General features: G+C 41.5%; 1 protein-coding gene across 3 annotated transcripts in view; it reads right to left on the bottom strand.

Moving 5' to 3' along the window:
• Nucleotides 1–12,224, bottom strand: part of ENTREP2 (endosomal transmembrane epsin interactor 2) — a 447,475-nt gene that overhangs the window by 282,293 nt on the left and 152,958 nt on the right. The window lies entirely within an intron of this gene.

Here is a 12,224-nt window from a genome sequence, read left to right as displayed (position 1 = left end):
CTACATATATTTAATAATAAATAATCAAACATTTATTTAAATAAATCAATCTTTTAAAAAATGTACTGTGGACATATGTGGACACCAATCCTCCAATAATGTACACTTAGACCATCTCAAGATTTCCTGTTATGAAAAAGGATAAGGTTAATGTCATCGTTGACCCTCTTCTAACCTTTCTAGTCAGGCTGTACTGTCTCGGGTAAAGGGAATGAAAGAGAGGCAGTAGGCAGCCTGCACCACTTGTAACCAAAGATGAGAACACTGATAGCAGTGAGAAGAAGCAAGGACAGTGGTTCTGTGAACTCTGGTTTTCTTTATTCTGGTCTTAATCTTGAGCAGAAATAACAGGCAGTACCCCACCCCCAGGCATTCTCAAGCTCACAGTCTCAAAACATGTCCTTTTACTTATAACTCAAGCCTTTCTGAAAGTAGTGCTCTGGAACAATTCCTACCACATCCCTTCCAGTACTTCCCTCACTGGTAGTCACCAAAACGTCAAGTTTTTATCATGACTGTGTCTACTTGTGACTTGATCTTGTCATCCATGTCATGTTCCATTAATTCCACTGACTTATTAGTACATTCTATTTCTGTCATCAAAACCCATAAGACAATGTGTTTTCAAATATCTCTGATGATGATTGTACTTTATTAATAATTTTAAAGCCTCTTTACACTGTTTTTTAAAAAAAGATTTCATTTATTTATTCATGAGAGATAGAGAGAGAGAAAGGCAGAGATGCAGTCAGAGAGAGAAGCAGGCTCCATGCAGGAAGCCTGAGGTGGGACTCAATGCTGGGACTCCAGGATCATGCCCTGGGCCAAAGAAAGACAGACGCTCAACCACTGAGCCACCCAGGCATCCCACCTCTTTACTCTGTTTACAGTTACTTTACTACTACATTCTATTTGATCTTACACCAGTAGTCCCACTCTTTTTTTGGTCCTTGCCAGATACCTCTTTGCATATGCCTTGGGTCTTTTAAGTACATTTTTTGGTCAATACCATCTATTGGATTTTTGTTTTTTGTCCCAATCCAAAGCACTGTCTTTTAATAGGGGAATTTAAGCAACTTATATTTATTGTGATAGCAACATACTTGATTTTTTTCCCTTTTATATTTAGGCTTATTAGATTTTCTTATCTTTTATTTTCTAACTTTTCCCATCTTTTACTGTTCTGAGCAACTTTTCTGTTTTCTTTTTTTTTAGTCACTTGGAAATTACACACCATTTTTCTATTTAAATTTTGATACCTATTTAAAATTACAAATCTAACATGTATACATCAATAGCATGTGTACCAAGAGTCCCTAGGCAAGAAGGCAAGATTTTCTACTGCACCCTACCTCCCAGATTTTATTGAAGCAACCACATTAGCATCAACCACTCACACTTTGCATTTTATTGGTTTAACTGCTCACTGCTGAATCATTTATACCAATGCTTCTCATTTTCTGCCTTTATTCATGCATTTTTTTCATTTGGCTTACATCAACTAATTCTTCAGAAATGGGCAGAGACTGAATCCATTGTATTTCTGAAAATAACTATTATTTTTCCATTTACATGAATAAGCTTAGAAATCTTGCATATAGAAAGCCTATAAAAATCTTTCTTAATAACCTTATTCCTTCTGAAACATACAAATGTTGCTGTATTATCTTCCAGCATTTGCTTCTGAGGAGGAAAATCTAGTATCAGTCAAGTTCTCTTTCCTTTGAAAGTAGCCTGTTTTTATTTAATGCTCATTGTTGATTTTAACTGCTGAAATTCAGAAAATTTTCCTATATATGTCAAATATATATATAACATATATGTGTGTGCATTACATACAGAAGTAAAAATGAATTGTGCAATCAAGATTAAACATGGGGGCTTTGGGACATCTGGGTGGCTCAGTGGTTGAGTGTCTGCCTTCGGCTCATATCATGATTCTGGGGTCCTGGGATCAAGTCCCACATAAGGTTCCCTGCAAGGAGCCTGCTTCTCCCTCTGCCTATGTCTCTGCCTCTGTGTCTCTCATGAATAAACAAAATCTTAAAAAAAAATTTAATAAACATGGGGGCTTTGACTTATTCACTGTGTCTTCAAATAAGTGATGAAGGAAGACCAAAGAAACCTGCAGGTGTGTGGGTTTCAAAGACAGATGGCAGAACAGACTCATAACTCAGAAGTGCTTTCTTTTTTTCTTTAACCCTAGGTGATTTGATTATATTTAAAGCACACTAGAAATGTCTGTTGTATAAGCATCTATATGTCTTTATAAACACAATGTCTACTATTGTTCTTATGCTTCTATTATCAAAGCTTTACCAGGCCTAAATCATTACTCTGCAGCTACTTTCAAATAAATGTGAGTTAATGACTTCCCCTACTCCACAATTCATCAGAATCTTACAGTGTGTGTTTGCAGGGGTGGGGAGACAAAGAGGCAAATCATGGAGTCTCTATTCCCAGACCATCCAACTTGGGATGTAGCCCAGTCTATTCGTTTTCTATGGCTGATGTAACCAATTACTACAAACTTAGTAGCTTAAAACACATGAATCTATTATCTTCAGGAAGCTTGAAGACCAAAATGGGTTGGTAGAGCTTCATTCCTTCTGGCTCCAAGGAAAGAATCTGCTCTTGCCTCTTCCAGCTTCTAGAGGCTCTTGGCCTGTGGTCCAGCATTACTCTGAGCTCTGCTCCCATCCTCACACCTCTTTCTCTGACTCCCTTGTCTTCCCTCTTTCCCTTCTGAGGACCTCTGTGATGACATTGGGCCCCCTCCCAGATAATCTAGGATCATCTCATTTCAAAATCCTTAATCACATCTGCAAAGTCCCTTTTGCCATATAAAGTAACATATTTACATGTTCAGGTCAATTAGGACATGGACATCTCAGAGGCAGAGGCACTATTCTGTTTACATACCCAGGAATCTGTACTTTCAACCAGAACCAACAGAATACACACTGAGAACACCAAAGTAGAGGTCATCACATGGTCATTGGATTTAGGGCATTCTCTAAGTCCTCTTTACTTTAAAAGTGCAAAACTGACACAGAGATGAACAAATTGATCATAATATAAATAGAACACACCCTGGCTATTTATTAAGATAAAATATCGTGACATGTATCCAACCCACTTATCATAAGAATTAATTTTTCAATAGAATATCAAATGAGACAATAGACAGGTTTAAGAATCAGTACAGTAAAATAACATTCAATCCAGAAACTTCAAGGGTGCCTGGGTGGCTTAGTCAGTTAAGCATCCAACTCTTGATTTCAGTTCAGGTCATGAGATTAAGCTCCACATCAGCTCCATGCTGAGCATGGAGCCTGCTTAAGATTCTCTCTCTTCCTCTCCCCTTTGCCCCTCTCCCTGGCTCATGCAAGCACACCCTCTCTCAAAAAAAACAAAACAAAATACAAAAAAACAATAAAAACAAAACAAAATACACACAACCAAGAACCTGGGATGTAAGGTTCATGGAATCACAGAAGTCTGCTTTCCACAACTAAATCAAGAACAGCCCCTTGGTTAGCCTTATAAATTCCTTATCAGTTCTTTAACACTAAGCTTTTGGACAGCTAGACTCTCATACACTTAAAAAATACATTATCATTTTTAAAGTCTTCACTTTTCCAATTTTTCTTTAGCTGTTTTACCAAAAGAAAAAAAATAAAATTTCTGAGTTGTTTAAATACATTATTATGAAACAGAATTTAAAATGACCAGTGTTCTTAGTACATGCCCACCCATATTTCCAAATGTGTCACTATTTATATTATAAATAGCACCCAAAATTGACAGATTTTATAATGTGGGAGTTTCCTGAGCTGCCATTTACCAGCTGATATAAAAGTTAGTATAATGAAAATGTCAAGAAATAGCATCACATTTAGAAACCATGAAATACAAAAATGGAGCTATCACTCATTCCTAATGCTTGCCAAATAAAAAGTTTTAAATATAGCCATGGGTCATCAGAATTATAAGCAAGAACTTTCGCTGCACAGAGATGCACCAGGATTATTAAAAGAATCTAAGGTTTGCCAGATAGTTGATCACACTGGCTTGCACTGAACTCGCTCTTAATGGAGACACCAGATCTGTTTTCACATTAACTGCCAAAATAATAGATCTTCTTGACCTTATACTGGCACTGTTAATAGTTACTTTGTTGAATTTGGATAGCCCATGTTAAAACTCAGATTTTATATTTATATGTATACTCTAAATCACACTGAACCCATTAAAAATGTCACCTTCTTTGTTGGTTTCAGGCCTTTCTCCCCTCTGTCCTGATTCTGACAAGATCTGGTGGAGGGACAAATCGAATTGTGATTGAAACTACAGAGAGCAATGATCTGAAACTGGGATTTCCCATGATTCTCAGAGAAATAACCAGGTAATCAGCTTTAGAATGCCAACAGGACTAATCAATACCCAATCCCAGCCAGAGTGAGGATACCACTCCATGGTTGGAGGTGACAGGTGAAGGAGAAGCTCCAATTAAAGGAGCTAACCAGATAGGTCACCCCAACCAGAGAGGCTGCTTTAGTCATCCATTCCTGATGTAAGGCCATGAACCCCTACCTGCACAAGGGGAGCTGGACACACACTTTTCAATCCTTTTTCAACCTGTACTTTCTCTGATTCACAGAAACTGGTGTTAAAGACCACAACCACCATGGATACACCGTCTCTAAAGAAAAATCAATTCTGAGGAAAAGGACTGGGAAATGCAAGAAGTGCAAACTTCTGCTTACCACTCTACCCAACCCCAAGCCTGCTGAGAAGTTGGCAAGGAGCCCATGGAAGGTCACATAGATGGATGTGTTATCCCAGGCCAAGGTGGGAGCACACAAGGTCAAGGACAGGCAACATTGCCCTGACAGCCCTAGATCCAAGTGACGATGAGGCAAAACCAACAACAATGTAGAATTAAACTTACAGATGATTTCAACAACACAAGGAGTAGGGAGAGGCAGGAAGTTTGTTTTGAAAGAGAAGTTAGAGATAATGGCTGCCTCTCCCCATTAATAGAAGGCTCTCCCCTTGGCTGGCTCCATCCATCATGCATGTCTCAGTTCAAATGTCACCTGCTCAGAAAGAGGCCTTCACTGAGTTCCCCCACCCATTGCATTGTAGTTTTATTTCTTTTTCAACACATATCTCCATATGAAATGGTTTACTTATTTACTGCCTGTCCCCTTGCTCCAGGATGTAAGCTCATTAGGCAAAGGCCTAGTCCATTCTATCCACTACTGTATCTCCAGCTCTTAGCATGGGACCTGGCACACAGCAGATACTTATGGATGGATGGATGGATGGATGGATGGATGGATGGATGGATGTGTGGGTGGGTTGGTGAATGTATATATGTATCTGTGGATGTGTGGATAGTGGATGGATGAATAGATAGATGGATGGAGAGTAGGTGGATGGCTGGATGACTAGATGAATGGGCAGATGGAAGAGAGAGGGAGAGAGGGGGGAAAAGGAGGGAGTGAAGGAGGAAAGAAGCAAGGAGAGAAGGATCATCCTGCACAAGGACTAATCTAATCCAGCTTTAATTTTCCTAGAGCCCACCACCTCCTTCAAAATAGCCAAGGACCCATTCTGAATCTTGGGTGAACTGAAAAAAGGACATAAGAAAAAACAAAATGGCAGTGTCTGATGAAACTGACCTAGACATCATCAGGGTTGCCCCATTCTTGGTCTCACTGACACTGCTCTATGAGCTCCCATTCTCCCCAGTGACCTTCCACTAATCTCCTTTGGGCTTGTGAGACATAACTGGCTTCTGCTGCTTGCCCGAAGTACACTCCAGCTCCAAAGTGTAAATTATAGCTAAGGGTTACTGATGCATGCCACGTGCCAAAACTGTTCTTCACACTTCATGTGCACCTCTATGTCCACACACTCTACTTGTTTAATACTCACAAGGGTCTGAAGAGGGAGGTACTGTTAAGATCTGATATTCTAAAGAAGAAAAACAGATCAGAGTAGCCAAGACACCCACGTGAGGCCACAGTGGTGGTAATGGGGGCTAGGCTGAGCCCAGGGCATCCAGCTCTAGCACCTATGTTCCGGACCACCCTGTACAGTTTACCCTTGAACGACACAAGTCTGAACTGCAGGGCCCACTTATATGCAGACTTTTTCCATAACTAGAGTACAAGTCCTGTAAATGTAGTTTTTCTTATGATTTTCTTCGTAACATTTTTTCTGCAGCTGACTTGATTGTATGAATGCACTATATAGTATATAACATAGAAAACACATGTTTACAGACTATTTATGTTATGCGTAAAGCTTCCAGTCAACAGTAGGCTACTAGTAGTTAAGTTTTTGTTAAGTAGTTAATTTTCAAACATTATACATGGATTTTCAGCGGGTTGGTCCCCCTAACCACTGTGTTGTTCAAGTGTCAACTCTATTTCTTCCTGCTGTGCCACCCCGCCCCTGCAAGGTATGGTTTTATTGTGATGAACTAATGTTCCATACATAAAGAATTCCACACCACTTATCTTTTTTTTTTTTTTTTATGATAGTCACAGAGAGAGAGAGAGAGAGGCAGAGACACAGGCAGAGGGAGAAGCAGGCTCCATGCACCGGGAGCCCGATGTGGGATTCGATCCCGGATCTCCAGGATCGCGCCCTGGGCCAAAGGCAGGCGCCAAACCACTGCGCCACCCAGGGATCCCACCATTTATCTTTTTAATGAATCTAAATGTTTATGAAATAGGTCTACGAAAGGGGGGGTGGGCAGGGTCCACCTATATGTCATTCCGAATCTTTTACAACTGCTAGATGATGCTTGGAATCATTCTCCTGACAATATCGTTTTAGAACTTGCCCCCCAGAGTACAGGTATGCTTTCAACGAAAATAGAACCTACAAAGTAAAATTTATCTTGTGGAAGCCTCTCCCCAAATTTATATCATATATACAACCATTTCTGTTAAGGTTATTTTTAGACCCAAGCAGTGGTAAACTCATTAGCCTGATTGTAATCTTATAATCCCTGGCATCTCCAGGCACAGAACATATAGAGCACAGCCTGGGAAAAATCAGTAAATAAATTAAAAAGTAAAATAAATCTCATAAGCCTATTTTCCCATAAAAAAAAATTTTAATTGCAATTTTTATGAGGACAAGGGGTGGGAGATTGAAGCAATAAGATCAATCCATTTTCCTCTCACTCCAGGTCTAAAAATCCTCATTTTCTATTCTTCAAATTAATGAAATGAACACAGACCACTCTGATTAGGAAGTCTGAAAATAATGGAAGTGCCAACACATTTGCATTTTCTTTCAATGTGAACAGGCTATTTTGATAGTCAGAAAAACCATGACAAATTGCAGAAGATTTCATCCTTTGTTGCTCAAAAATGGCTCTCTGGCCATAATATGCCATATCATTGCAAAACGCACTTACCTTCAAATGAGGAGGCAAAGTGGATCGTGTTAAATATGAAAAATTAGTGACATGTTTTCTCAACGCATCCACTCTCATTCTAAATTAAATGACTTTCAAAAGCTCAAGGTAACTCCGGTACATTCCTGTTTATAACCTCAGTTGGAATGTTTTGCAGTTAGAATAAAACCTGCCTTCTAGGGGGCTTCCGTTCTCCCCACCACTGCCCCGCCATGCACTGGGCCCCACCACCCCAGTCCTCTCTCTGTCCCATCAGCACACCAATCATACCAGAGGTCCTGCATGTTTTAGGCTGCACTTAGGTTTGCTTATCTGTCCTATTTAGAATGCTCTTCACTGCTCTGGTCTCCACTCAAACGTCACCTTCTCCAGGCAGTCCTCCCTGAAGAACCACTCCAGTGTCACTGTCTTTGCATACGTGCTATATTACATTATCTTCCTCACACATTTATGAGGTGTCTCCAGTTGGCCCATCTCCCTGCCACTGTAAAATCCATTGGGGCCAGGACTCTGAGTCCCCAGCACACACAGCAAGCCTCCAGGGATGGTTAATGTCCAAGATGGTGGGGTCACACACAGAATAGCACCCCTGAAAATGGACTGGAATCAGCACAGCAGCTCACACCTACAGAGGCCTGGGCCCTTTCCCCCCTCCCAGCTGCATTCTCAGACCCTGGCATCCACACTGCTAGCAGAAGCCCTCGCAATCCCTGCAGGCCTGAAATCAGGTCAACTCGACTGCTGGCCCAGCAAGCACTGACCTCCTGCATCACCTCTGTCCTGCCCCCATCCTCCCAGGGTAACCCAGATGAATTCACCTACCCTCCACCTGTTCATTGTGCCCCCAGGCAGGCCTCCATGATGGTATGAAAACATCTGCATCCTTCAGCAGTGACTGATGCTCTGTGAGCACAGAGATCACATCTTATTTATGACTGAATCCCCAGTGTAAATGAAGCTCAGTCATGCCCACAGCTCACCTCCCCACCCATGCCTGTCCTCTCAGAACCTGAGGTGCCCACGTGGGTCCTCTGGGATTCTCCTTCCTCAGGGTCCTGGCACTCTGTGCACCAGAACCATCAGAAGCACCCCCAGCACCAGCATCTGTGATGGTACCCTCCTCTCACATCATTTGGGTGGGTCCGGCCCAGGATGGTAGGTTCCAACCTACCCCAGTGAGCCGGGCCTTCAGGTTGCATGCTCATTACAGTGCGTAACCAGAATCCAGTTATGACATTAAAAGCTGTGCCCTGCCTCAAAAGGATCACAGATGCCTCCTTCCTTTCTGATGTGCCTTTCTTTTTTGAACCAATGGTCAAACATCTCCTCGTCCCTTAGAAATCCTAAACTCCAGTGGCAATTTACCTACATTTTTTTTCTTAAGGCTGCTGATACTAACTCACATATCCACAAGGGAAAGACCAATTTATTTAATGGTATAAATCTTACTTCCCATCATATAACATAGCTAGTTAAAAATGGCTTCTTTTGAATCAAGATAAAATGACTCCCAGAAAGTTCCTACTCTTTGGGTTTGGCTCTGGATGAACCCAAGAGAGAATCCCAACACCCCAGCCCCCATTGCAGGCCTCAGAGGCTGGTCTCACAGCCCATCCTGGCAGATGGTGGTGATTTCCAGGAGGGAAGCCTGTCCCTGTGCCCTTGTCTCCTACTGTCTGTCTCTCAGACAGAAGACCTCAAAGATCTCAAAGGAAGTTCTTAACAGGCGAATCTGGGGGCCCCTACACAGAAGCTACAGCTACCTTTTGACCCTAATGTCCCTAGATCTTTCTTACCGAAACTGAACCACCCTCACCTTTTCATAAACAATACATAGGCAATCCATTTACCTAATGACTGGGAGCCACCAACCTGTCGCTCAAACTCCACACCCTGCCTTCTTTGTCATCATACTTATTACGACCAGGCTTTATATTGCAGATTTGTCTGTTTACTCTGTCTCTGCTAGAGCCTGTGAGCTTTGTACATCTGTATCTAGAAACAGATGACCAATAAAATCTACTGAATGAGCCAATGATCATATGGCTGCTGTAGCTCTGGCACATATCTTGATTTTCAGGCATTCAAGAATTCCCTGCAATCCTTCAAAGGGGTCATTTGGGCTTCCGTGATTGCAGAATTTGGTAATCCACGAGTGAAGATCTGTGTACTTCACAGTTTCCACTTTGGAGGAGACTGGCGATCTCTGATAGGTCTGGTATTCAGAAAGGCTTTTAAAAAGAGGTTTCCCCAGTGCAGAGGTCCCCACTGGGTATTATTTCCTGGGCCTCCCCAAACAAGATGCACCTGGGAAGTTTTATGATTACTGGATATTTGCATGATTAAAACCACATTCTTGCCTTTCCCCAACATCCCTTCACCTGTGTCTCATGCTAATCCAGGTGTACAATGGAGCGTTAGGTAAGATTCGATGTCACTGAATGGATTGTGTGCTACAAATTACAGAATACCCAAATGCACTCAAAATATATCCATACATGGCCAAGCAAGGGCCTTAAAAGACAAGAGTCTTGCTCCAGTAGGTTCAGCCTGAAGCATAAGTAACTATACTTCCACAGGAAGGAAACATCACAACTCATCCTGTGATTGTCAAGCTGGGGTCTGAAGACATCCCACTGGTGGCAAAGCAAGTCCTGACATTTGAGAAATGACAACTCACACAGTGAAAAAGGCTTGTGCTGCCAATGGACATTTCAAAGCAGAATTCTGGTAAAAGAATCAGCAAGAGAGCACAGCAGACACAGGCCAAGTGTTATGTGACTCCAACACTGTGTTTCTCAAATGGGAATTTGTGGCTCCCAGGGAATCTCAGATGTGAGCAAGTTTGAGAAATTGCTCTCAGTTCAGTAATGCTTATCCTGAAGCCCTTTGGTTATGGGCCTATATCAAGGGGACTGAATGGCTTGGGTGTATGCTTCCCAATTTTCCCCCTCTTCCAGCCACTTTCCAAGAGCACCTCCCCTACACCCCCATCCCCCCCACCCCCGCTTTGATCTGCCCTACTTGACAAACGTGTGTTTCCTTGCAGTGATTTCCCTCATTTTCCTTTCTGGGGAATCTGTCTTCTGTTTGGCATTTGCATTATGTTTATTTATTTGTTTGTTTTAATGTATACTTATCTGCAATCTCACTTGTAAGTATGCACCCTCAATAAATGGGAACATAATCACAGAAAAATGTATACACTATAGTATACAGTGGCAACTCCATTCATAGTCCCCCAAAAGCAGCCTGGAAGAACCCAAATGTCCTTTGATGCACAAGTGGACAAAATGTGATACATTCATACAAAGGAATACCACCTAGCAAATGAAAAGAAAGGAACTATTAATGCAGTAACAATTTGGATGTATCTCCTAGGCATTAATTATGCTGAGCAAAAGAATCCAATCTCAAAAGGTTACATGCTGTATGATTCCATTCACATGACTATCTGTAAAAGACAAAATTATAATGATGGAAAGCAGATCAGTGGTTGCCAGCACTTAGGGGTGGAGGTGAGAGTAAGTTTGTCCATAAAGGGATAGCTCCAGGGAGTTTTCTGGAATGATGGAACAATTCAATAGTCTGAAACGTATAAGATGTACATGTGTTAAAATTCACAGAATGGTGCACCCAAATCAGCAATTTTACTTTATAGTAATTTTAAAAATAAAAGCAACTTAAAAATAAAAGATTTTTCCCTTCTTCAGGGAAAAAAGATCTCTTAATACAACCTTTAAAAAAAAGAGGCCATGGAATCAAATTAAGCAAGAAGACATAATCCCATTAGCATTTGTGTCTATAAGCCAGCAAAACCGTGAGCTCAGAGATCTGTAGCTTCTCAAATTGTTCCAAGGTAGAAATGGACTTGCCAGTCACCAAAGAGAAAGAAATAATGCCAATTTCAGAGGAGGAGAGCCTCCAGCTCTTTAACAACTTGCAGATGAAGCCAGACCCAGATCTAGGTACATGTACATGGTACTCCCAGGAACAAGCAAATATTTTACCATTGATAATACATCCTGGATGGTGCTTGGGACAAGTTTTCAGTACTGCATATTTAATTTTTAATGTTCATTAATATTAACTCTCTCTTTACTGGATGATAAAAATGACCCAAATCAGGTAGCCTGGGTGGCTCAGTGGTTTAGCACCGCCTTCGGCCCAGGGCCTGATCCTGGAGACCTGGGATCAAGTCCCACATCAGGCTCCCTGCATGGAGCCTGCTTCTCCCTCCGCCTGTGTCTCTGCCTCTCTCTCTCTCTCTGTCTCTCATAAATAAATGAAATCTTTAAAAATAAAAATAAAAAAAGTGACCCGAATCTTCAAAGCATATTTGTGGTATAATTTTTAAAACTGTCCTTTAGTTCTGGTCAAGTTGCCTTACTGGGAAAAAAGGGAAGAGCAGACATAAAAATAAGAGCGGGCTATAAAAATAAAGCTCTCAGTTTCTTTCAAAATAATGTTGCCAAAAGAATATACAAAAATGTAAATGTCACTACAAAAATGTTGTGTCCCAGTTTGCCTGGCACTTCCTGGATTTCCACACCGGAAGTCCTGTATCCTGGGAACCTCTTCAGTTTGGCCATCCTAATTATAACCAACATGACAGCACAGCATATGCACTGGGAGAACCATAAAACCCTTTGCTATTGACAAGGCAACCAATGTACTAGACAGGCCAGTGGTGACAAAGCTACATATGGGATCTGGGCTAGGAAGGACCTGTGTGCCTGTGGAGCCAGCCCAGCTAGTGATGTCACTCACAGGGTGAGAG

This window comes from Nyctereutes procyonoides, unplaced genomic scaffold (assembly GCF_905146905.1).
Source record: "Nyctereutes procyonoides isolate TBG_1078 unplaced genomic scaffold, NYPRO_anot_genome, whole genome shotgun sequence".
Classification (NCBI taxonomy): Eukaryota; Metazoa; Chordata; class Mammalia; order Carnivora; family Canidae; genus Nyctereutes; species Nyctereutes procyonoides.
Note: the sequence above shows the minus strand (reverse complement) of the source record. Positions and strands in the feature narration are given on the sequence as shown.